The sequence below is a fragment of the Anolis sagrei genome, chromosome 2 (genome assembly GCF_037176765.1).
Source record: "Anolis sagrei isolate rAnoSag1 chromosome 2, rAnoSag1.mat, whole genome shotgun sequence".
NCBI lineage: Eukaryota > Metazoa > Chordata > Lepidosauria > Squamata > Dactyloidae > Anolis > Anolis sagrei.
The window spans coordinates 298,271,116-298,296,728 of NC_090022.1; the positions used below are offsets into that span (position 1 = coordinate 298,271,116).

At 40.5% G+C, this 25,613-nt stretch overlaps 1 protein-coding gene across 3 annotated transcripts in view; it reads left to right on the top strand.

Moving 5' to 3' along the window:
* The first annotated feature begins 7,956 nt into the window (after positions 1-7,956).
* The window catches only part of ATOSB (atos homolog B), a 59,113-nt gene continuing 41,456 nt past the window's right edge, over positions 7,957-25,613 (top strand). Inside the window, exon 1 of one of the 3 annotated variants that reach the window (XM_060761162.2) lies at positions 7,957-8,044. The gene's annotated coding sequence lies outside the window, so the exon portion shown is untranslated. Of the gene's footprint in view, positions 8,045-17,227; positions 17,336-25,613 lie in introns of those variants that run through there. The other 2 variants (XM_067464689.1, XM_060761161.2) reach the window with 2 other exon arrangements.

Genomic DNA, 25,613 nt, shown 5'->3' on the forward strand with positions numbered 1-25,613 from the left:
TTCCTGGCATGTAGTGCCACTTTACTTACTTACTTAGGCGATCCGTCATCGGCCAAGTAGGATCAGAATTCTTGTGAGTGTGTAGGTGGCTGAGAAGCCTTCTTCTTGACCTGCATCTTCTCCCGCAGTGAGGGCATCTGTTTCCAGGTGGAAGGCAGTCCCGGTCAGGGTTGGCTTGACGTGCCTTCCTCTTGGCACGTTTCTCTCTTTCACCCTCCATTCGTGCCTCTTCAAATTCTGCAGCATTGCTGGTCACAGCTGACCTCCAGCTGCAGCGCTCAAGGGCCAGGGCTTCCCAGTCTCTCTCAATGTCTATGCCAGAGTTTTTAAGGTTGGCTTTGAGCCCATCTTTCAATCTCTTTTCCTGTCCACCAACATTCTGTTTTCCGTTCTTGAGTTTGGAGTAGAGCAACTGCTTTCGGAGACGGTGGTCGGGCATCTGGACAACGTGGCCGGTCCAGCTGAGTTGATGGCGGAGGAGCATCGCTTCAATGCTGGTGGTCTTTGCTTCTTCCAGCACACTGACGTTTCTCCGCCTGTCTTCCCAAGAGATTTGCAGGATTTTCTGGAGGCAGCACTGATGTAACCGTTCCAGGAGTTGAATGTGACGTCTGTAGACAGTCCACGTTTTGCAGGCATAGAGGAGGGTTGGGAGGAGAATAGCTTTATAAACAAGCCCCTTGGTCTCCCTACGGATGTCCCGGTCCTCAAACACTCTCTGCTTCATTCGGAAAAATGCTGCACTCGCAGAGCTCAGGTGGTGTTGTATTTCGGTGTCGATGTTGACTTTGGTAGAGAGGTGGCTGCCAAGGGAGTGGAAATGGTCAACATTATCTAATGTTTCCCCATTAAGCTGTATCTCTGGCATTGGGGAGGGATTGGCTGGTGACTGATGGAAGAGCACTTTGGTTTTCTCGATGTTAAATGACAGGCCGAGCTTCTCATATGCTTCTGCGAAGGTGTTTAGAGTGGCTTGTAGATCTTCTTCTGAATGCGCACAGACGACGTTGTCATCAGCATACTGGAGTTCTATAACAGTTGTTGTTGTAACCTTGGTTTTGGCTTTCAGTCTGCTGAGGTTGAATAGCTTGCCATCTGTCCGAGAGATGATTTCCACTCCGGTGGGAAGCTTCCCATCAACAAGGTGAAGTATCATAGCGATGAAGATCGAGAATAAGGTTGGGGCAATAACACATCATCCCTGTTTGACACCTGATTCCACCTTAAATGGGTCACTTTGGGAACCACTGCTGTCCAGGACTGTTGCCATCATGTCATCAATCAAGTAACAGAACAGTCTGGAGGGAGAATATCTGAATTCAGCCGAGATACGAAAACTGTAGGAGATTGGGAGGCATTCTCTCCTGACGTTTCAGTTGAAACATTCACACCTAGCTCCAGCAGACAAGAGTCCTTTGTCCCACCCTGGTCATTCCACAGATGTATAAACCTTTTTTCCTAGTTCCAACAGACCTCACTACCTCTGAGGATGCTTGCCATAGATGCAGGTGAAACGTCAGGAGAGAATGCCTCTAGACCATGGCCATACAGCCCGAAAAAACCTACAACAACCCTCTGTTGCTTTTGTCTTGCTTTTAATTTTTGTTTTCTTTTTTCTGCTTTGTTTTTTTCTATTTTGTTCCTTTTTTGTGTTTAAATTCATGTATTTTAATTATTGTTAAAATCTTTTTTTTTCAAAACAAAACCTCAAATAGATGAATTGGTGAGAAATGAAAACGGCGAAGACGGGGCACCCAGCGGATGCGGAGGAGGAAAGATGGGGGGGAAAGAGGAGGAGGAGGTGCCCCTCCGTCCAAGGGAAGAGCAACAGGATGGACCCCCCTTGTTTTGTGGGGAGGAAAACAAGCCAGATCTGCGTGAATCCATCTTCATCCCAGCTCCCATCCACAAACAAGTGGCCGTCATTGCCTCCGCCCTGGTGAAAAAACTCAATTTTGAGGAACGACTGAAGATATTTGAAAAATACCAGGAATTTGTACGTGCGGAGGGCATCGAACCTCGAAAAGCGGAGTGCCACCCTCCACTCGCACTCAGTGTGAATCCCAAGAAAGACGAAGCCTCCACCAGTGATGCGGATAATGGGAAAAAGAAAGCCAACTGTGATCAGAAGAGGAAGAGCAACTGGTGGTTTGGCCTCAAGAGCAAAAGAACGTTTAACCTTTCAAGATTTATTTCCAAATTTTAGTTTAGATTTAGTTTGTAATTACACATTTATTTATACAACAATAAAGATAACATTAAAACTCTTGAGGAGTGTGGGTGTCCTTTTGTGATGATATTGATCTGAAATGTATTGACTTGCATTAATTTATTTCAAAGTTTTATTTCAAAGTTTTCTATACGGAGCTTCTCGCCTCATTAGAGGGACTCAGCCCGGTTTCCAACCATAAAAACACATACAATTGGTAAAATATCAAAGTACACAATTACAATAAAACACTGGAAAAGCACATAAATTCAAAAACTACGGTGGTCAGTCGTCATACTATAATCGAATATACACCGTCTTCCATCCAGAACGTTGTCTCATTCTTCGAAAGCCTGTCTCCACAACCACGACTTCACCTGTTTCCTGAATATCAGGATTGTTGGGGCGGTTCTGACCTCAGGTGGGAGAGAGTTCCAGAGTCGCGGGGCCACCACCGAGAAGGCCCTGTCCCTCATCCCCACCAGACGCACTTGTGAGGCCGGTGGGACCGAGAGCAGGGCCCCTCCAGAAGATCTTAATAATCTTGATGGTTCATAGGGTAATCTTGATAGTTAATTGCACTCAGGATGGATTCGTTGGCTTTCATCATCATCATCATCATCATCATCATGATATTTAATTACTTATCAATCGCCCTCCATCCGAGAATGCTCTAGGCAATTTACAGCTAAGTTGTAAAAGATAAAATACATACATACAGAAATTAAAAATTAACAGGGATCGAATGCTCTAGTCAAAAGCCAGTTGTCTTAAGTGCGAGAGTAAAAGGTCCTCAGTCACGCGTGGCTCTCACGTAGGGTGGCAAGGAATGCCATATTTCTTTATTCGTTTATTTCAGAGTTTTATCTACCGACCTTCTCACCTCTTTTGAGGGACTCAGACCGGTTTCCAACCATAAAAACACATACAATCGGTAAAAACATCATAGTTCATATTACAGCAACACATTCAAACAACAAATATATCCAAAACTACAGTGGTCAGTCGTCATACTAAAAAACAATTCTACATCATCTTCCATCCATGTCTTAGGGTGTTGTCTCACTCATCAAAAGCCTGTCTCCATAACCACGTCTTCACCTGTTTCCTAAAAGTCAGGATAGAAGGGGTGGTTCTGATCTCCGGTGGGAGAGAGTTCCAGAGTCGCGGGGCTACCACCGAGAAGGCCTTGTCCCTCGTCCCCACCAGACGCGCTTGTGAGGCCGGTGGGACCGAGAGCAGGGCCCCTCCAGATGATCTTAATAATCTTGATAGTTCGTAGGGGAGAATACATTCGGAGATACGTTCATAAGGCAGGGGCAGAAAGAGAGAAGGCCCACCTGTGCCTGGTGCTTTCCAAGTGCCCTTCTCTAGGACCCAGTATAGAGAGTAAGTCAAGTTGGGCTGTTCGTTGTGACCTCCGATGATGGGAGAAGGAGAGGCGGTCCCTAAGGTACCGCTTTATTCATTCATTGTTTGTATTTATTTATTTGTTATTCAAACTTCTATGCCGCCACTCTCTTGGGGCTCGGAGCGGCTTACAAGAACAGGCTCAAATCGAACACAATTTAAAAACAATTCAAAACAATTTAAAAACAACACTATTAGAGATCAAAGGCCTGTTGAAACAGATATGCCTTACATGCCCTGCGGAAAGCTGATAAGTCCCGCAAGGCACGGACTTCAGGTGGCAGAGTGTTCCAGAGTGATGGGGCCACTGCTGTGAAGGCTCTGCGTCTGGTTGCTGTTAGACGCAAGGACTTGACACTGGGGACTTCCAATAGATCTTGGTCCTCAGAACGGAGGGATCTCTGGGGTTGGGAGGGGGTGAGGCGGTCCCTCAGGTACATTGGCCCCAGACCATGCAAGGCCTTAAAGGTGAGTACCATCCCTTTGAAAGTGATCCGGTGCTCAACCGGTAACCAATGCAGCTGCAGTCAGATTGGTGTGATGTGGCATCTCATCAGAATTTATTTATTTATTTACTGTCCTTGTATACTGCCGTTTCTCAGCCTAATTGGCGACTCAACGCGGTTTACAACAAAATATACAGTGCACAGTATACAATTAAAACCATAAAAAACATAATACACAATATTACACGAAATCACAATCCAATACATCTCCTAACTAAAATCGTGGTCCAATTGCATCATCCATATTACCAATCTGTAATCAACACATTCATTGCACCGAATTAGCCAAATGCCTGCTTGAACATCCAAGTTTTTAGTCTTCTTCGGAATACCATCAGCGAGGAGGCTGATCTTACCTCCATGGGAAGGGCGTTCCAGAGCCGAGGGGCCACCACAGAAAAGGCCCTGTCTCTCGTCCCCGCCAGCCGCAAGAATTCCCACAAGAAGCCGAGCAGCTGCGTTTTGTACCAACTTGAGCTTCCGAATCACCGACAGAGGAAGGCCAACGTAGAGGGCGTTACAGTAGTCCAGTCTTGAGATGACCGTAGCCTGGATCACTGTAGCTAGGTCGTCCCTGGACAGGGAGGGGGCCAGCCGTCTAGCCTGCCGCAGGTGAAAGAAGGCGGTTCTGCTGACGATGGACGTCCATCGTTAGCAGCGTGTCCAAAGGACTCCCAGACTCTTGAATGGGTTTTCCTGATTAAAATAAATCATTTCTTCTATACATCTCTTCCCACCCCTGAAACCAACTCTATTTATCTTCAGGTTGGTATTCTACAAATAGGCCGAGGGGTTGAGGTTGAGATTCAGTTCCCTGCCAAAGGAGAAGAGGCTGAGAGTCCAGTGCCTGGCCGTGCCTGGCTTATTATTATTATTATTATTATTATTATTATTATTATTATTATTATATTTGCCTGTTATCAATCAGTCTGGTTGCCATCATCTTGGGGTTTTTTTTTTATGCCTCGCTGCAACCCAGCTTTTGCACTTTCTTCTTTCTAGTCCTAGTTACATCCAGTTTAAAATTTCCCCATTTAAGTCCTCCATCCATTAGCTAACATAAAAGCATTAGTAAACAGAATTAAATGCAAACAGTATTAAAAATTCAGTTCTTGTGGGTTTTTTCGGGCTATATGGCCATGTTCTAGAGGCATTTCTCCTGACGTTTCGCCTGCATCTATGGCAAGCTTCCTCAGACCTCACCTCTGAGGATGCTTGCCATAGATGCAGGCGAAATGTCAGGAGAAATGCCTCTAGAACATGGCCATATAGCCCGAAAAAACCCACAAGAACTGAGTGATTCCGGCCATGAAAACCTTCGACAGTATTAAAAATTCACATTTAAAAGCCAAACATATTTAAATATAGGTAGAATTTAGTATAAGAAGTATAATAGTTGCAAATGGGAGCCTGTCTCTTTAAATTTCATGTTATTTATTTATCATGTCATCAGCAACCATAGCATTGTGTTACAATTCTAACAGAGCAAAACAAACACACAGATTAAAAAGAAAAAGAAAAAAAACACACACAGATTTTGCCAACTTGGTAGTTGGTTAAATGTCCTTTGACCAGTATCTGGCCCCTTGGAGTGCCTCTGGTGTTGCCGCAAGGTCCTCCATGGTGCATGTGGCAGGGCTCAGGGTGCATTGCAGCAGGTGGTCAGTGGTTTGCTCTTCTCCGCACTCGCATGTCATGGATTCCACTTTGTAGCCCCATTTCTTAAGATTGGCTCTGCATCTCATGGTGCAGTCAGTTCAGCGCCTTCCAAGTCGCCCAGTCTTCTGTGTGCCCAGGGGGAAGTCTCTCATTTGGTATCAGCCATTGGTTGAGGTTCTGGGTTTGAGCCTGCCACTTTTGGACTCTCGCTTGCTGAGGTGTTCAAGTGAGTGTCTCTGTAGATCTTAGAAAACTATTTCTAGATTTAAGTCGTTGACGTGCTGGCTGATACCCAAACAGGGGATGAGTTGGAGATGTCTCCGCCTTGGTCCTTTCACTATTTATTTATTTTATTATTTATTTATTGACTTTGCTTATATACCGCTGTTCTCAGCCCAGGGGCGACTCACAGCAGGGTACAACATAGAAAAAACAAAATCCAAAATTCAAGACACAATCTAAAATATCCATCTAGCTATAACCAAAAACATCATCATCAAAAACAGCACAATATCAATAATACAAAAAGCCATTCACGTCGTCTCATCGTTTAACCACAATCTAGTCTCGTTTTCCATTGTTCCATTCCTGTCATCATTATCAATTATTGCACTTCTTGTTCAAACGCCCTCCTGAACAGCCAAGTCTTTAATTTCCTGCAGAATATCATCAGGGAAGGAGCAAGTCTGATGTCCACGGGAAGGGTGTTCCACAGCTGAGGAGCCACCACCAAGAAGGCCCTGTCTCTCGTCCCCGCCAGGTGTGCCTGTGAGGCAGGCAGGATCGAGAGCAGGGCCTCCCTGGATGATCTCAAAGTCCTTGTGGGCTTGTAGGCCGAGATGCGGTCGGATAGGTATCTTGGGCCGGAACCATTTAGGGCTTTATAGGCCAATGCCAGCACCTTGAATTGAGCCCGGTAGCAAATCGGCAGCCAGTGGAGCTGGTACAACAAGGGCGTTGTATGCTCCCTGCGTCCCGCTCCTGTTAGTAACATGGCTGCCGCACGATGGACCAATTGAAACTTCCGGGCCGTCTTCAAGGGCAACCCCACGTAGAGAGCGTTGCAGTAGTCTAAACGGGATGTAACTATTGGCTGCTACTTCCCTGTGGATGTCCGGTGGTGCAATACCAGCTAGACAGTGTAATTTCTCCAGTGGTGTAGGGCGCAGACACCCCGTCATAATGCGGCATGTCTCATTAAAAGCCACATCTACTGTTTTAGTGTAGTGAGATGTGTCCCAAACTGGGAATGCGTACTCAGCAGCAGAGTAGCACAGCGCAAGGGCAGATGTCTTCACTGTGTCTGGTTGTGATCCCCAGGTTGTGCCAGTCAGCTTTCGCATGATATTGTTTCTACCGCCCACTTTTTGCTTGATCTTCAGGCAGTGCTTCTTGTAGGTCAGGGCACGGTCCAGAGTGACTCCCAGGTATTTGGGTGCGCTGCAATGCTCCAGTGGGATTCCTTCCCAGGTAATAATGTTCAGAGCTCATGATGCTTGTCTGTTCTTGAGATGAAAGGCACATGTCTGTGTTTTAGATGGATTAGGGATCAGTTGGTTTTCCTTGTAATAGGCAGCAAGAGCACCTAGAGCTTCGGAGAGCTTCTGTTCCACCATCTCAAAGCTCCCTGCTTTGAGCAGTAATGGCATGATCATCAGCATAGATGAAGCTCTCTGTCCCTTCTGGCAGTGGCAGTGTTCAGGCAGCTCCATCCATTCGCTAACATAAAAGCATTAGTAAACAGAATTAAATGCAAACAGTATTAAGAATTCACATTCAAAAGCCAAACATATTCCATTATAGGTAGAATTTAGTACAAGGAGTATAATGGTTGCAAATGGGAGCCTGTCTCTTTAAATTTCCTGTTGAGCTGGAAATGTGCCTTCTTTCTGCCTATGGATCAGCTTTTGCTTCTTCCTAGTACAAACCCCGCCCACGCGATGACGTCAAGATGTCGGTCACGCCCCCAGCTCCCGCCCGGACCAATCAGAGTCCACTTCTTCCTTCTGTGGCCCCGCCCACTCCCCCTCCTCCCCGCCCTGCTGTCATCACAGACCTGCACGTGGAGGGGGCGTGGCTTCCTCAGCAGCTGCTGCTACCGCGGGCTTTGATTGGCCGCCGGGTTCCAAGGCCTGCCGTCGCAGCCAATCAGCGTGCGCGGTGGGCGTGGCTAAGCACCAGACCCGGAAACTGCTTCTGGGAAAAGAGAGAAAGGGGCCAAAAAGAGAAAAGTGTTGCATTGTGACAGTGGAGAAGCCGGGTAAGTTGCTCCAAATAAGGGAATATATTATTATTATTATTATTATATTATTATTATATTATATAATTAATTATATTATATTATAATATTATATTATTAATTATATTATATTATATTTATTATAATAATATTATATTATAATATTTATTATTATATTATTGTATATTACACAATGATTTTTGATTCCTGGGTTATCATTGCCATTGTTTCTTAATGGGTTCTATCCTAAAAACATAAGGAAACTAAATTAAACTGCAAAAATTTCCTTTTGCAAGACATCCTGCGATGCCACATTTTGCTCTAGTTTTTCAATGACTGTTTCATCGTCGAGTTTTGATCCATTTTGACATAGTTTCAGCCACAAAAACAAAGTTTCTGGAGTAGGACAACTACTTCCAAAGTAAAGGCCGCACCATTAAACAGGAAATAACACAGGGAGGAAAAAACCAATCCAACAAGCATTTCAACAGAAAGGAGGAAACCATGAAAATGAACAATATCTGGCTACCTGTATTAAAAAAACCTTTAAAATTAAAAAAGGGGAGGGAAAACAATCAGGGACATCTAATCACCTCTCAACAAAAGATTGCTCCAGGCACTTCCAGGCTATCAAATGCTAATCAAGGTGGTCAGTTGAAACATTCACACCTAGCTCCAGCAGACAAGAGTTCTTTGTCCCACCCTGGTCATTCCACAGATATTGTTGTTGTTGTTCATTCGTTCAGTCGTTTCCGACTCTTTGTGACCTCATGGACCAGCCCACGCTAGAGTTCCCTGTTGGCCGTCACCACCCCCAGCTCCTTCAAGGTCAATCCAGTCACTTCAAGGATGTCATCCATCCACCTTGCCCTTGGTCGACCCCTCTTCCTTTTGCCTTCCACTTTCCCCAGCATCATTCCCTTCTCTAGGCTTTGCTGTCTCCTCATGATGTGGCCAAAGGACTTCAGCTTTGTCTCTAGTCTCCTTCCCTCCAGTGAGCAGTCGGGCTTTATTTCCTGGAGGATGGACCGGTTGGATCTTCTCGCAGTCCAAGGCACTCTCAGAACTTTCCTCCAACACCACAGCTCAAAAGCATCTCTCTTCCTTCGCTCAGTGAATGTTTCAACTGACCACCTTGATTAGCATTTGATTGCCTGGCAGTGCCTGGAGCAATCTTTTGTTTAGAGGTGATTAGATGTCCTTGTTTGTTTCCTATTAAAAAACTCTAAAATTAGAACAGCACAACAACAGAGAGGATTCTATGTTTCTAAGACATAAAATCAACAAATGTGAATTTATAATAACTAAAACACAAATTATATATATATATATATATATATATATATAATAACACAAAAATAAGTTTTTTGTGTGTATATGTGTGTGTGTGTGTATAAGGAGTGACTTGAGAAACTGCAAGTCGCTTCTGGTGTGAGACAATGGGCTGTCTGCAAGGACATTGCCCAAGGGATGTCTGGATGTTTTTACCATCCTTGTGGGAGGCTTCTCTCATGTCCCCACATGGGGAGCTGGAGCTGACAGAGGGAGCTCATCCGTGCTTTCCCCGGATTCAAACCTCTAACCTGTCGATCCTCAGTCCTGCTGGCACAAGGGTTTAACCCATTGCACTACCAGGGGTTCCTATACACAAATAAGTAAATAAATAAAACACAATAAAGACTCAAATAATCCAAATAAATAACAAAAGAAAGATACGTAGTCACTCCACCCAAGATTTCTTAGAAATGAAACAATTGCAAAAGTGAAGAAGTCACTCCTTGCACTAAGCAGGTCATTTTGGGAGTCCCCGAGGAAGAGAACATTATAATTATTTTTCTCTGTATTTCTTTTCTCTCCATATTCCTGGGGGGGGGGGGGGGGATGCCTTTTCCTGCCCAACCCTCAATGCCCCAGTTCCCGATAGGAGAAGTGTCCCCATTCTTTGAGTTTCCTCTTAAAACCACAACTTCTCCTCTTGAATTCGGGTCCCTTGCCTGGCAGAGTCAGGTTTCCCGCAAGTCCGTCTCGTCTTCACACAGCAACCACTTCCTCATATTTGTATTGTGGCAAAGGGACCCTGAATCAGAGAGTTAAGGAGATGTGTCATAGGATTGTGTTGTTGGTTGGTGGTTCGAATCTGGGGAGTGAGGTGAGCTCCCATCTGTCAGCTCCAGCTTCTCATACGGCGACATGAGAGAAGCCACCCATAGGATGGTAAAACATCCAGGCCCCTGAATCAGAGAGTGAAGGAGATGTGCCATAGTATTGTATTGTCGGAAGATGTGTTATAGGATTGTATTGGTGGGTGGAGGTTCGAATCAGGGGAGTGGGGTGAGCTCCCATCTGTCAGCTCCAGCTTCTCATACGGGGACATGAGAGAAGCCTCCCATAGGATGGTAAAACATCCATACCTCTGAATCAGAGAGTTAAGGAGATGTGCCATAGGATTGTATTGTTGGAAGATGTGCTATACGATTGTATTGGTGGATGGAGGTTCGAATCCGGGGAGTGGGGTGAGCTCCCATCTGTCAGCTCCAGGTTCTCATACAGGGACATGAGAGAAGCCTCCCATCGGATGGCAAAACATCCAGGTCCCTGAATCAGAGAGTTAAGGAGATGTGCCATAGGATTGTATTGTTGGAAGATGTGCCATAGGAATGTTTTGGTGGATGGCAGTTCGAATCTGGGGAGTGGGGTGAGCTCCCATCTGTCAGCTCCAGTTTCTCATGTGGGGACATGAGAGAAGACTCCCACCAGATGGTAAAACATCTGGGTGTCCCCTGGGCAACGTCTTAGCAGACGGCCAATTCTCTCTCACCAGAAGCGACTTGCAGTTTCTTAAGTCACTCCTGACATGAAAAAAATATTGGAAGAGGCATCAAGGGCCATCCAGTCCAACAAGGCAAGAAGTTACAATCCAGGCCCTCCCGACAGATGGCCATGCAGCCTCTGCTTAAAAACCTCCAGAGAAGGAGACTCCAATGGACTCCCACTGTTTAACTGCTCTTATGTTCCTTCTAATGTTTACGTGGCATTTCTCCTCCTGCCATTTGGATCCATTGCTCCTTGTCTTGGTCTCTGGAGCAGCAGAAAACAAGCCTTATATTAGAAAGGACATCCTTTCTGATATTTAAACCTGGTTAAGGTGTCCCCTCCTCTCAGCCTTCTCTTCTCCAAGCTTCCTAAGCTTCTCCTTAGATAGATTTCTGGTTTGCAGACCTTTGACCATTTGGGTTGCCCTTCTTTGGACACCTTCCATCTCATCCATGTCCATATCTTGAATTGGGGTGCTCATACTTGACTTACGTTGCTCCTCTTTATGGTGTCTCGCAATCATTGACGTGCCATTTCATCCCGCAGCACTACAAGTATATTCTGCAAGGACATTTCAACAGAGGAAAAAACCCGTTGATGATGCTCATGATGAGTAAGGCCAATGGTAAATTTGGTTGTCACTTCTTCTCGTAGACCAGTGGTTCTCAACCTTTCTAATGCCGTGACCCCTAAATCCAGTTCCTCATGTTGTGGAGACCCCCAACCATATTCTCATTGGGTTGTTGTAGGTTTTTTCGGGCTATATGGTCATGGTCTAGAGGCATTCTCTCCTGACGTTTCGCCTGCATCTATGGCAAGCATCCTCAGAGTTAGTGAGGTCTGTTGGAAGTAGGAAAGTGGGTTTATATATCTGTGGAATGACCAGGGTGGGACAAAGGACTCTTGTCTGCTGGAGCTAGGTGTGAATGTTTCAACTGACCACCTTGATTAGCATACAATGGCCTGACTGTGCCTGGGGCAAACTTTTGTTGAGAGGTGAGTAGATGTCCTTGTTTGTTTCCTCTCTGTTGTTGTGCTGTTGCAATTTTAGAGTTTAGAGTCTGGTAGCCAGATTTTGTTCATTTTCAGTATTAAAAAACTCTAAAATTGCAACAGCACAACAACAGAGAGGAAACAAACAAGGACATCTACTCACCTCTCAACAAAAGATTGCCCCAGGCACAGTCAGGCCATTGTATGCTAATCAAGGTGGTCAGTTGAAACATTCACACCTAGCTCCAGCAGAGAAGAGTCCTTTGTCCCACCCTGCTCATTCCACACATATATAAACTCATTTTCCTACTTCCAACAGACCTCACTACCTCTGAGGATGCTTGCCATAGATGCAGGCGAAACGTCAGGAGAGAATGCCTCTAGACCATGGCCATATAGCCCGAAAAAACCTACAACAACCCAGTGATTCTGGCCATGAAAGCCTTCGACAATACATATTTTCATTGCTACTTCATAACTGATACGATTATGAATCATAATGTAAATATCTGATATGCAGGATGTATTTTCATTACAAATTGAACATAATTAATGCATAGTGATTAATCACAAAAACTATGTTTGTGGGATTATGGACAATGGATGAAGGGATCTGCAGTACCTTCAACTGACTCAGCTCTGACTTCCACAGACCATTGAGACCCCCACAAATAACATACATGGGCCAAACCCGACACACAGAACTCTCATTACCGAAAGAAAGTACTAGAGGGGGTTGGGAGGAATTGACAGTGATTTATGAGAGATGTAGTTTACCTACAGCTGGAGAGCACTATGAACCCAAACAACTATGGGTCTGGACCAAATTTGGCACAAATGCTCAATATTCCCAAATTTGAACACTGGTGGAATTTGGAGAAAATAGACCCTGGTATTTGGGAGTTGCAGTTTTGTGGATTTATAGTTCCCCTTCGATCAAAGGGCATTCTGAACTTCACCAGCATGCTGAGGATGACACATGGGGCCTGCACAAGGAAGCAGAGCCTCCTTGGAGATTCCACCTGAACATGAGGAAGAACTTCCTGACTGTGAGAGCCGTTCAGCAGGGGAACTCTCTGCCCTGGAGTGTGGTGGATGCTCCTTCTATGGAAGCTTTTAAGCAGAGGCTGGATGGCCATCTGTCAGGAGTGATTTGAAGGCAATATTCCTGCTTCTTGGCAGAATGGGGTTGGACTGGATGGCCCATGAGGTCTCTTCCAACTCTTTGATTCCTTAGGAGGCAGGGCCGCGACCCTTCGAGAAATGGCAAACGACCCCTCTGGGGGTCGTGACCCCCAGGTTGAGAACCGCTATCGTAGACTAAGTATTGTAATATATATGCCTTACCCCATCTCCCAATAACACGATTTCGACCCCCCGAGAATTGCCAAATGACCCCTCTGGGGGTCGCGACCCCCAGGTTGAGAACCGCTGTCATAGACTAAGTATTGCAATATATATGCCTTTTTACCCCATCTCCCAATAACACGATTTCTGTTCCTGGGTTATAATTGGTGCTGTCATAAAAACACGGGGAAAGTTAATTCAACTGCAAAAAATTTGCTTTCGGGGCACACCCTGCAAAATATTTTGCTCTAATTTTCCAGTGAATGTCTTAATAGAGTCTCAACCAATTCCATATACATTGCGGCAGCCACAAAAAACAAAGTTTCTGGAGTAGAACAATTACTTTCAAAGTAAGGGACACATAATTAAACAGGAAATAACATTTTCAAACCAGGAACAAGGCAGTGAAACCAGGAACAGAAGAAAAGGGCACCATTACAATGCTGGACTCCTGTTGATGCAGCCCAGAATTGTATTAGCTTTCTTAGCTGCTGCATCACACTGTATTGACTCATATTCAGCTTGTGGTCTACTAAATCACACTGCCATATAATGCAGTTTAAATACATTGTACTGGATTATGAGCCTTTGATGATTTTTTAAATTATTAAAATGTGTTGCATAATTGTTTTTTATTATCAAGGATGGTTCTTCTCAGTAGTGGCTCCAGGCTATGGAGGCTTCGGGTGCATTTGCAGCATAGAGTTAATGGCTGTGGTTCAAATTTATGAAATTTATTTATCGTGTCAGGATCAACCAGACATTTGAATTACTTTTTAAACAAAACAAACAGACAGACAGACAAAACACAAAGTTTGCAAGCTTGGTAGTTGATTAAATGTCCTTTGAGCACTATCTGACCACTTGGAGTGCTTCTGGTGTTGCCGCAAGAATGTCCTCCATTGTGCATGTGGCAGGGCTCGGGTTGCATTGCAGCAGGTGGTCTGTAGTTTGCTCTTCTCCACACTCGTATGTCGTGGACTCCACTTTGTGGCCCCATTTCTTAAGGTTGGCTCTGCATCTCGTGGTGCCAGAGCGCAGTCTGTTCAGCGCCTTCCAAGTCGCCCAGTTTTCTGTGTGCCCAGGGGGGAGTCTCTCATCTGGTATCAGCCATTGATTGAGGTTCTGGGTTTGAGCCTGCCACTTATGGACTCTCGCTTGCTGGGGTGTTCCAGCAAGTGTCTCTGTAGATCTTAGAAAACTATTTCTAGATTTAAGCCGTTGACGTGCTGGCTGATACCCAAACAGGGGATGAGCTGGAGATGTCACTGCTTTGGTCCTTTCACTATTGGCTGCTACTTCCCGGCGGATGTCAGGTGGTGCAATACCAGCTAAGCAGTGTAATTTCTCCAGTGGTGTGGGGCGCAGGCACCCCGTGATAATGCAGCATGTCTCATTAAGAGCCACATCCACTGTTTAGCGTGGTGAGATGTGTTCCACTCTGAGCATGCATACTCAGCAGTAGAGTAGCATAGCGCAAGGGCAGATGTCTTCACTGTGTCTGGTTGTGATCCCCAGATTGTGCCAGTCAGCTTTCGTATGATGTTGTTTCTAGCGCCCACTTTTTGCTTGATGTTCAGGCAGTGCGTCTTGTAGGTCAGAGCACGGTCCAGAGTGACTCCCAGGTATTTGGGTGTGTTGCAATGCTCCAGTGGGATTCCTTCCCAGGTAATCCTGAGAGCTCGGGGTGCTTCTCTGTTCTTAAGGTGAAAGGCGCATGTCTGTGTTTTAGATGGGTTGGGGATCAGCTGGTTTTCCCTGTAATAGGCAGTAAGAGCACCTAGAGCTTCAGAGAGCTTCTGTTCAACCGTATATATGGCATATTATTTATCTTATGTGTGTGTGTATATATATATAGTATTATACAATGTGTGTGTATATACACACACATATGGTATATCATTTATCATATATATATATATATATATATATATATATATAATATTATACAATGTGTGTGTATACACACACACGGTATATTATTTATCATATATATATATATAGCATTATACAATGTGTGTGTATATACACACACACATATGGTATATTATTTATCATATATATATATATATATATATAGTATTATACAATGTGTGTGTATATATACACACCCACACATGGTATATTATTTATCATATATATATATATATATATATATATATATATATATAGTATTATACAATGTGTGTGTATATACACACACACATATGGTATATTATTTATCATATATATATATAGTATTATACATATGGTATATTATTTATATTATATATGCATATATATATATAGTATCATATACACACACACATGGTATATTATTTATATTATATATGCATATATATATATAGTATCATATACACACACATATGGTATATTATTTATATTATATATGTATATATATATACATATATATATAATATTATACAATGTGTGTGTATACACACACGGTATATTATTTATCATATATATATATATATAGTATTATACAATGTGTGTGTATACACACACACGGTATATTATTTATCATATATATATATATAGCATTATACAATGTGTGTGTATATACACACACACATATGGTATATTATTTATCATATATATATATATATATAGTATTATACAATGTGTGTGTATATATACACACCCACACATGGTATATTATTTATCATATATATATATATATATATATATATATAGTATTATACAATGTGTGTGTATATACACACACACATATGGTATATTATTTATCATATATATATATAGTATTATACATATGGTATATTATTTATATTATATATGCATATATATATATAGTATCATATACACACACACATGGTATATTATTTATATTATATATGCATATATATATATAGTATCATATACACACACATATGGTATATTATTTATATTATATATGTATATATATATACATATATATATAATATTATACAATGTGTGTGTATACACACACGGTATATTATTTATCATATATATATATATATAGTATTATACAATGTGTGTGTATATACACACACACATATGGTATATTATTTATCATATATATATATATAGTATTATACAATGTGTGTGTATATATACACACCCACACATGGTATATTATTTATCATATATATATATATATATATATAGTATTATACAATGTGTGTGTATATACACACACACATATGGTATATTATTTATCATATATATATATAGTATTATACATATGGTATATTATTTATATTATATATGCATATATATATATAGTATCATATACACACACACATGGTATATTATTTATATTATATATGCATATATATATATAGTATCATATACACACACATATGGTATATTATTTATATTATATATGTATATATATATACATATATATATAATATTATACAATGTGTGTGTATACACACACGGTATATTATTTATCATATATATATATATATAGTATTATACAATGTGTGTGTATATACACACACACATATGGTATATTATTTATCATATATATATATATAGTATTATACAATGTGTGTGTATATATACACACACTCATATGGTATATTATTCATATTATATATGCATATATATATATAGTATCATATACACACACATATGGTATATTATTTATATTATATATGTATATATATATATAGAATTATACAATATGTGTATATATACACACATATGGTATATTATTTATATTATATATGCATATATATATATAGTCTCATATACACACACATGGTGTATTATTTATATTATATATGTTATATATATTATTACATGTAATTATCTTGCAGTGCAATTATCTACAATACCTATCCTATATAGAAAATATATATATAGGATAGAGACAGTAGGTAACTGCAGTGCAATGCAACGAGTGGTTGGTTGCTGCTCTGTTTGTGCTGGCTCTGCAATGCCATTGCCTTTGCTGCTGGTGGGCGGAGCTTTCCAAGGGAAGGGCGGGGCGTGGGGCTGAGCGACAGGCGGGGCGGCCAATGGGAGCCCGGGTGGGCGGGATCAGGGCAGCAGCTGGTAGGAAATGGGCTGTGAGTCAGGAGGGGGAGCAGCAGCAGCAGCAGCAGAAGAAGGGAGCAGCCCAAAGACTGGGACCCCCCAAAAACACTGCAGGGAGACCCTCTCCAGGTGAGCCCCCCAAGGATAATATCAATAATATCACCCCCTCTTTTGGGGAATTGGGGGTTGGGGTCCCTTTTTGCACCCAGGAGTCAATTGCATGGATCTTTTCTTGCAAATGCAAAAATAGCATTATATTTCCAACTCAGTGCAAGCAATGGTGTGTCCTTCCCTTCTGCTGATCTTTGACTTTGGGGGAGCTTCTGGTTGTGCTTCCCTGCCTGATGTGTGCCTGTGAACTCACTCCTTCTCTCCTGCTGGGACTAGACTGCCATTTGCCAGCATTGCCCTGCCATTTCATTTCCCACCTCTCTTGTGGCTGCAAAATAGGAAGTTTCAGGCCTCTCCAAGGGTGAGTTTCATTGATAAGCCAGTGCTTGGCAGCCCATTGTTTGGAAAGAGAGCCTTCCTTGCTCACACTGGCCTTCTGCAATCTTTACCAATATTGCAACAACAACAATAATAAGTTTGTTGTGACATACTGTGCTTTTGTGTCAGTAAAATAATAATAATAACAACAATATATTGTGAAACCTTTAGCAATATTTCAATTATAATAACAACAACAATAAGTTTTTTGTGACATACTGTGTTTTTGTGTTAGAATAATAATAATAATAATAATAATAATATATTGTGAAATCTTTAGCAATATTTCAATAATAACAACAAGTTTGTTGTGACATACTGTGTTTTTGTGCCAGTAAATTACCAATATTTCAATAATAATAATAACAACAACAAGTTTGCTGTAATATACTGTGTTTTGTGCAATCTTTAGCAATATTTCAATATTTCAATAATAATAATAATAATAATAATAATAATAATAATAATAACAATAATAAGCTTGCTGTGACATACTGTGCTTTTGTGTCAGTAAAATAATAATAATAATATATTGTGCAATCTTTAGCAATATTTCAACAACAACAACAACAAGTTTGCTGTAATATACTGTGTTTTGTGCAATCTTTAGCAATATTTCAATATTTCAATAATAATAATAATAATAATAATAACAATAATAAGTTTGCTGTGACATACTGTGGTTTTGTGTCAGTAAAATAATAATAATATATTGTGCAATCTTTAGCAATATTTAAATAATAATAACAATAAGTTTGTTGTGACATACTGTGTTTTTGTGTCAGTAAAATAATAATAATAATAATAATAATAATAATATATTGTGAAATCTTTAGCAATATTTCAATAATAACAACAAGTTTGTTGTGACATACTGTGTTTTTGTGCCAGTAAATTACCAATATTTCAATAATAATAATAACAACAACAATAAGTTTGCTGTGACATACTGTGCTTTTGTGTCAGTAAAATAATAATAATAATATATTGTGCAATCTTTAGCAATATTTCAACAACAACAACAACAAGTTTGCTGTAATATACTGTGTTTTGTGCAATCTTTAGCAATATTTCAATATTTCAATAATAATAATAATAATAATAATAACAATAATAAGTTTGCTGTGACATACTGTGGTTTTGTGTCAGTAAAATAATAATAATATATTGTGCAATCTTTAGCAATATTTAAATAATAATAACAATAAGTTTGTTGTGACATACTGTGTTTTTGTGTCAGTAAAATAATAATAATAATAATAATAATAATAATATATTGTGCAATCTTTACCAATATTTCAATAATAATAATAATAACAACAATAATAACTTTGTGTTTTTGTGTCAGTAAAATAATAACAATAATATATTGTGCAATATTTAGCAATATTTCAATAATAACAACAACAATAATAAGTTTGTTTTTGTGTCAGTAAAATAATAATAATATATTGTGCAATCTTTACCAATATTTCAATAATAATAATAATAATAATAATAATAACAATAATAAGTTTGCTGTGACATACTGTGTTTTGTGTGTCAGTAAAAATAATAATAATATATTGTGCAATCTTTAGCAATATTTCAATAATGATAATAATAATAAGTTGTGACATACTGTGTTTTTGTGTCAGTAAAATAATAATAATAATAATTATAATAATAATAACAATATATTGCTGTGACATACTGTGTTTTTGTGTCAGTAAAATAATAATAATATATTGTGCAATTTTTAGCAGTATTTCAATAATAATAATAACAATAATAAGCTTGCTGTGACATACTGTGTTTTTGTGTCAGTAAAATAATAATAGTAATAAATCGTGCAATCTCTACCAATATTTCAATAATAATAATAACAACAGTAGTAAGTTTGTTGTGACATGCTGTGTTTTGTGTCAGTAAAATAGTAATAATAATAATAATATATTGTGCAATCTTTAGTAGTATTTCAGTAATAATAATAGTAACAGCAATAAGTTTGCTGTGACATACTGTGCTTTTGTGTCAGTAAAATAATAATAATATATTGTACAATCTTTAGCAATATTTCCAAAAAATAATAACAATAAGTTTGTTGTGACATACTGTGTTTTTGTGTCAGTAAATTAGCAATATTTCAATAATAATAATAATAACAACAATAAGTTTGCTGTGACATACTGTGCTTTTGTGTCAGTAAAATAATAATAATATATTGTACAATCTTTAGCAATATTTCAATAATAATAATAATAATAACAATAAGTTTGTTGTGACATACTGTGCTTTTGTGTCGGAATAATAATAATATATTGTGCAATCTTTAGCAATATTTCCAAAAAATAATAATAACAATAAGTTTGTTGTGAGATACTGTGTTTTTGTGCTAGTAAATTACCAATATTTCAATAATAATAATAACAACAATAAGTTTGCTGTGACATACTGTACTTTTGTGTCAGCAAAATAATAATAATAATACGTTGTGCAATCTTTAGCAATATTTCAATAATAATAATTATAAGTTTGTTGTGACATACTGTGTTTTTGTGTCAGTAAAATAATAATAATAATAATAATATATTGTGCAAACGTTACCAATATTTCAATAATAATAATAATAACAACAACAACAATAAGTTTGCTCTGACATATTGTGTTTTTATGTCAGTAAAATAATAATAATAATAATAATAATAATAATATATTGTGCAATCTTTAGCAATATTTCAGTAATAATAACAACAACAGTAATACGTTTGTTGTGACTTACTGTGTTTTTGTGTCAGTAAAATAATAATAATAATAATAACAATATATTGCTGTGACATACTGTGTTTTTGTGTCAGTAAAATAATAATAATATATTGTGCAATTTTAGCAGTATTTCAATAATAATAATAACAATAATAAGTTTGCTGTGACGTACTGTGTTTTTGTGTCAGTAAAATAATAATAGTAATAAATCGTGCAATCTCTACCAATATTTCAATAATAATAATAACAATAGTAAGTCTGTTGTGACATACTGTGTTTTGTGTCAGTAAAATAGTAATAATAATAATATATTGTGCAATCTTTACCAATAATAATAATAATAATAATAATAGCAATAATAAGTTTGCTGTGACATACTGTGTTTCTGTGTCAGAATAATGATGATGATGATGATGATGATGATGATGATGATGATAATAATATATTGATTAGCCCTTAGGCCAGTAGTTCTCAACCTTCTTAATGCTGCGACCCCTTAAAACAGTTTTTCATGTAGGTTCTTGTGGGTTTTTTCGGGCTATAGAGCCATGTTCTATGTTCTATGTTCTATGGTTGGTGACCCCCAACCATAAAATTATTTTCGTTGCTACTTCCGAACTGTAGTTTTGCTTCTGTCATAAATTGTCATGTAAATATCTGATATGCTGGATGTATTTTCATTTACTGGACCAAATTGGGCACAAATACCCGATACGCCCAAATTTGAATACTGGTGGGTTTGGGGAGGGCGATTGATTTTGTCATTTGGGAGTTGTAGTTGCTGGGATTTATAGTTCACCTACAATCAAAGAGCATTCAGAACCCCACCAATGATAGAATTGAACCAAACTTGTCACACAGAACTCCCATGACGAACAAAAAATAATGGAAGGGTTTGGTGGGCATTGACCTTGAGTTTGGGAGTTGTAGTTCACCTACATCCAGAGAGCACTGTGGACTCAAACAATGATGGATCTGGACCAAACTTGGCACAAATACTCAATATGCCCAAATGTGAACACTGGAGGAGTTTGGGGAAAATAGAATCTTGACATTTGGGAGTTGTAATTGCTGGGATTTATAGTTCACCTACAATCAAAGGGCATTCTGAACCCCACCAATGATAGAATTGGGCCAAACTTCCCACACAGGACTCCCATGACCCACAAAAAATACTGTGCTTTCTGATTATCTTTAGTGACCCCTTTTGACACTCCCTGGTGACCTCCCCCCCCCCCAGGGGTCCCGACCCCCAGGTTGACAAACGCTGCCTTAGGCCACATCACAATTCCAAACCAAACAACAAGGCTTGATCAGAATTGATTACATTCTATATCAGGCCCAGGCAAACTTCAGCCCTCCAGATGTTTTGGACTTCAACTCCCACAATTCCTAACAGCCGATAGGCTGTTAGGAATTGTGGGAGTTGAAGTCCAAAACACCTGGAGGTGAGATGGTATAAAGAGGAAGCAAGAAGGCTAGTCTATTTATGCATCAAGGTGTTAAGGATCAAATACTTATGTGGTTGGGTTGCTGTGAGGTTTCCGCCCTGTATGACCGTGCTCCAGAAGCATTCTCTCCTGATATTTATAGCAAGCATCCTCAGAGGTTGTGAGGTCTGCTGGAAACTAGCTCAGTAGGGTTTATATATCCGTGGAATAATGTCCAGGGTGGGAGAAAGCACTCCCATGGGAATTCCAGACATGAAACAATCAGGGCCAGCTAATACCTCCCAACAAAGGATTCCCCCAGGCAGGAAGCAGCCAAGCTTTGAAGCAGCAAGGCCATTCAATGCTAATCAAGGTGGACAATTACAACATTCATCCTTGCCTCAAGCAGACAAAGAGTTTCCAAGAGACACCTCAACCTCTTAGCATGCTTGCCATAGATGTGGATGAAACATCAGGAGAGAATGCTTCTGGAACGTGGCCATGCAGGTCCCCATCTACACTGCCATCTAAAATCTAGGTTATCTGCTTTGGACTGGATTATATGAGTCTACACTGCCATATAATCCAGTTCAAAGCGAACAATATGGATTTTATATGGTGTCGATGCACCCATTTCCTATATGAATAAGAGATCTCCATAACATCTTGTTTACTTTCTTGCAAGCTCAAGAAGAGCCTGTCGTCCAAAGTCCCCATCTACGTTGACATCTAAAAGCCAGACTATACGCTTTGAACCGTATCATATGAGTCTACACTGTCCTATAATCCAGTTCAGAGCAGACAATATGGCAGTGTTGAAGGAGCCTAGTTGTCAACAAAAGGATAGGTGGAAATCACAGCTCAGAACATCAGGAGGTTCCTCCAAAAGTTTAGGTGGAATCTCTTTTCCTGGAGTGTCCCTTTCTCCTCAATTGTGGAGGAGATATTGAAACATGGCTCTCAGCCTTCTCTTCTCCAAGCTAAACATCTCCAGCTCCTCAGAGGGAGCCATGACTTCCAGGTTCTCATACCCTTCTGTCCTTGTCTTCTCTGGACACTTTCCATCTTGTCCATCTTGAATTACTCTGCCAAGAAGTGGACACCTGCCTTCTTCTTGAAGGACCAGCATTTTTGGTTTTCTTCCCAAGACCCTTCTTCCCTTCTTTTGGCTCCTTATCTGGGCAGAGAGGGTACATCTGAAAGATCTTGAAGTCTTCACGGACATGTTGAACATTGCATCAATAGGAGCCTAGTGTCTAGGTCCAGGGAAGTCATGCTCCCCATGCTCTATTCTGCCTTGGTTAGACCACACCTGGAATATTGTGTCCAATTCTGGGCACCACAATTCAAGAGAGATATTGACAAGCTGGAATGTGTCCAGAGGAGAGCAACTGAAATGATCAAGGGTCTGGAGAACAAGCCCTATGAGGAGTGGCTTAAGGAGCTGGGCATGTTTAGCCTGAAGAAGAGAAGGTTGAGAGGAGATATGATAGCCATGTATAAATATGTGAGAGGAAGCCACAGGGAGGAGGAGGGAGCAAGCTTGTTTTCTGCTTCCTTGGAGACTAGGATGCAAGGGAACAATGGCTTCAAACTACAAGAGAGGAGATTCCATCTGGACATGAGGAAGAACTTCCTGACTGTGAGAGCCGTTCAGCAGTGGAACTCTCTGCCCCGGAGTGTGGTGGAGGCTCCATCTTTGGAAGCTTTTAAACAGAGGCTGGATGGCCATCTGTCAGGGGTGCTTTGAATGCAATATTCCTGCTTCTTGGCAGAATGGGGTTGGACTGGATGGCCCAGGAGGTCTCTTCCAACTCTTTGATTCTATGATTGAGTTGTTATGTGTCTTGTCTCCAAATTTGGTGTCAATTTCTCCAGTGGTTTTTTGAGTTACGTTAATTTCACAAACGAACATTACATTTTTATTGATATAGACTAGCTGTACCCGCCTTGCGTTGCTGTGGCCAACCTTTCCTCTTTCTCTCCTTCTTTCCCTCCTTCCTTCACTCTTTCCTTCCTTCCTTCCTTCCTTCCTTCCTTCCTTCCTTCTCTATCTCTTTCCTTCCTAGGAGGACGGTGATTGGCATTTCTTTCTCTTCTGCTGTCTCTTTTCTTCCTTCTCTCTTTCCTTCTCTACCTCTTTCTCTACATCTTCCCCCCCTTCCTTCACGCCCTCTTTCCTTCCTTCTTTCCCTTTTTCCTCTCCTTCCTTCCTTCCTTCCTTTTCTAACTTTCCTTCCTTCCCCCTTTTTCTTTCCCTCCCTCTTTCTCTCCTTCCTTCCTTCTCTACCTCTTTTCTTCCTTCCTTCTCTCTTTGCTTCTTTCTTTCCCTCCCTCTTTCTCTCCTTTCTTCCTTCTCTACCTCTTTTCTTCCTTCTCTCTTTCCTTCTTTCTTTCCCTCCTTCCTTCCTTCCTTCCTTCCTTCCTTCCTTCATTCATTCATTCTCCCTTTTCTCCTTTCTTTCCCTCCCTCTTTCTCTCCTTTCTTCCTTCTCTACCTCTTTCCTTCCTTCTCTCTTTCCTTCTTTCTTTTCCTCCCTCTTTTTCTCCTTCCTTCTCTACCTCATTCCTTCCTTCCTTCTCTCTTTCCTTCTTTCTTTCCCTCCCTCTTTCTCTCCTTCCTTCCTTCTCTACCTCCTTCCTTCCTTCCTTCATTCTCTCTCTCCTTCTTTCTTTCCCTCCCTCTTTTTCTCCTTCCTTCCTTCTCTACCTTTTTCCTTCCTCCCTTCTCTCTTTCCTTCTTTCTTTCCCTCCCTCTTTCTCTCCTTTCTTCCTTCTCTACCTCTTTCCTTCCTTCTCTTTGTTTCCATGCTTCCTTCTCCCTTTCTTTCTTTCTTTCTTTCTTTTCTCCCCTTCCCTCCCTCTTTCTTCCCTTTTTTCTGTATTGTCATTTAACTTTCCGTCATGTATCTTTTTGGGGCTTTTTAAGTCCCTTCTGCTGCATTTTGCTGTGTTTTTATGAGTGAAGGACATACATTGGGTTGATAGGTGTCTTGTGTCCAAATTTGGTGTCAATTCCCCCAGTGGTTTTTGAGTTCTGTTAATCCCACAAACGAACATTACATTTTTATTGATACAGATTGGTGTGCAATGGATTCAACCTGTGGGGAAAGGGCATCCCACCTCAATATTAGGAAGGACATCATGATGGTCAGAGCTGCTCAACAGTGGAACTCTCTGCCTCAGAGTGTGACGGAAGCTCCTTCCTTGGAAGCTTTGAAACAGAGGCTGGATGGCCATCTGTGGGGGGTGCTTTGGTGGTGCTTTTCCTGCATGGCAAGGGGTTGGACTAGATGTCCCATGTGGCCTCTTCCAACTCGAGGATTTTCTGATTCTAAGGCAGTGGTTCTCAGCCTTCCTAATGCCGCGACCCCTTAGTACAGTTCCTCACGTTGTGGTGACCCCCAACCATAACATTTTCATTGCTACTTCGTAACTGTAATTTTCCTACTGTTATGAATCGTAATGTAAATATCTGATATGGAGATATTTTCAAATCCCAAATACCCAATATGCCCAAATTTGCCCTAGTGGGGTGGGGGGTAATTTTGTCATTTGGGAGCTGTAGTGGCTGGGATTTATAGTTCACCTACAATCAAAGATCCTTCTGAACACCACTAATGATGAAATTGAACCAAACTTGGCACACAGAACTCCTATGGCCAAGAGAAAATACTGGGAGGATCTGGTGGACATTGACCTTGAATTTTTAGAGTTGTAGTTCACCTACATCCAGAGAGCAC